Source organism: Phyllostomus discolor, chromosome 1 (genome assembly GCF_004126475.2).
Source record: "Phyllostomus discolor isolate MPI-MPIP mPhyDis1 chromosome 1, mPhyDis1.pri.v3, whole genome shotgun sequence".
In the NCBI taxonomy this organism is placed as follows: domain Eukaryota; kingdom Metazoa; phylum Chordata; class Mammalia; order Chiroptera; family Phyllostomidae; genus Phyllostomus; species Phyllostomus discolor.
Window position 1 is genome coordinate 214,902,999 of NC_040903.2, and position 2,275 is coordinate 214,905,273.

Here is a 2,275-nt window from a genome sequence, read left to right on the forward strand (position 1 = left end):
TCATCAAGTACAGCTGGGCTCAGCCTCTGATGGGGTGCCATGGGGGCAGGGACAGTAAGCAGATGGTCACTGGGCAGTGATGGCAGGAGAGGACCCATGTTGGAGGGGCTGCAAAGGCCCCGGGTGGGCAGCCGGGCCTGCGTGCCTCTCCTTGGCGCAGCCACCAGGGGCCGTGTGGTGGCCACTCCGTGCAGCTCCACTCGCTGGAGCCGAGGGCGGAGACCGGGCTGCAGAAGGAGCTGCCGGTCACCCCCTCCAACTTCTTCCTGGCCCCACGCCCTTGCAGCTTGCTCAGCCTTGTTGAGCCCCCCATGAAAGCCTGGATCAGCCGTGCCACGGCGCGTGGCCTCAGTGCTGGTCACCGCTGCAAGGCCGCACAGTGTGCATGAACTCATTCACTCCTCAGGACAGCCTCCTGCTCCCTTTTTATGGGTGGGAAACTAAGGTGCATGGAGGTCAAACATCTTAACTGAGGGCATCGCGTCGGGGAGGGGAGAAACCAAACTGGACCACGAGCAGCCTAGCCTCAGGGCCTGCCAGCCCCTGACCACCATACTCCGAGAAAGCACTGCTGTGCCCGAGAAGGGTGCGGCTTGGCCCAGTGGGGTGCCCGCTGGGGGCTGCCGGTCTGGCTGGGGAACAGCTGATGGAGACCCCCTGTGGGTGCCTCCTGCCCGGGGGGGGCTGCGTGTCCCCCCATAGCCCAGGGGTGGTCGCCCAGGCACCTTCCCAGGACACGGGAAGTTCTGAGCAGCATTAGGACGCTGGGCAGACCCTGCTGTCCACCCAGCCCGAACAACTCCTCAGTACAGATGGGGACACTCCCGGGAGGCTGTGGCTACAAAGGGTGGAGCAGAGGCTAGAGCCCAGGGGAGATGGGTGGCCCCAAGGCTCTCAGAGCAGGCAGCAGCATGGCCTGCCCACCCAGGGGACCGGAGCTGTGGGGCCCTCTGGCCTGGCCTGGAGTGAGTGGACAGGCTGCTGCAGCAACCTCTGCCTCCCCTTCCTGACGCCTCCGTGCCCCTCCCCACGCTGCTGAGCCCCCCTCTTCATGTCAATGCCCGGAGGCCATGATGCCTCAAGGTGGGGTCTGGGAGGTGGGGCAGAAGTGATGGGGGCATCTCAGCCCCAGCAGCCTGGGGCCGCCCTCTAGGGTCCTTGGCACCTTTCCCAGCTGGTGGAAAGGAGCGGTCCAGCCCTCACCTGGGGCCTTGAGCATCACCGCTGCTGGCAGGGTGACTGGGGACTTCTCCACTCCTCCGGACAGTGCTGGCCTCAGTCCTCTGGGCAAGGTGCTGCCCACCCCCCCGGCTCCACCCAAGGCTGGGTGCGCGCCCGACCCCTGAGAAGGAAGGTGATGGCAGACGACCACTCCTAAACAGCGCGCCCAAGGGTGGGTAGCCGGCATTTGTGGAGCATTTGCTACTTGGCTAGGCACAGTTCTAAAAGTTTTACCTATCATTCACTCATTTAATCCTTACCATGGCTCCAAAAGGCATGACATCACCATTCCTCTTGCCAGGTGAGGGGGTGGACCCCCCAGGTGGCTCTGTAACTGGTCTCAAGTCCCACATTCAGGGGGCGAGGCAGCTTTGAACCAAGCCCCCTTCCCCAGAGTCTGATCCCTCCTCTTCCCTGGACCACCTGTCCCCTGCCAGGCCACTCCCGTGAGGACAGCCACCTCGGGGCCACCTCTCTTGCCTGCATCTCCCTCCACAATTCCTGCTGGGAAACCACTTCCGGCATGACATCATCCAAACCGGTGACTCTCAGGTTTAAGCAGAACCACCTGCAGGGCTGGTTGGAACACTAGTGGCCGGGTCCTATCAGAGTTGTTGGCTCAGTTCAGTCGCGGTGGGGCTGAGACTCGGCACTGCGACCCCGGGTGATGCGGTGTGCTGGCTGCCCAGGGGCCACACTTGGAGACCCACTCTCTACCCCCGTGCCGCCCAGCAGGACTGCAATAGGAGCCACACAGGCAATTTCAAGTTTTCTGGTGGCCCCGTTATCAGAGTGAAAAGAAATAGGTGACGTTGATTTTAATAATATTGAACTCATATTCAGAAATTATCATTTTAACAGGTAATCGATATGAAAACATGAATGTGATTTACACTTTTGGCACTATATCGATGTGATCCGGCGTGTATTTTACACACACAGCACGTCTCAGTTTGCACTAGCCACGCTGCAAGTGCTTGACAGTCACAGGAAATCAGTGGCTACCGCAGTGCATAGTCTTGTCCCAGGGAAGAGCCAGCAGGTTGGCCACGTG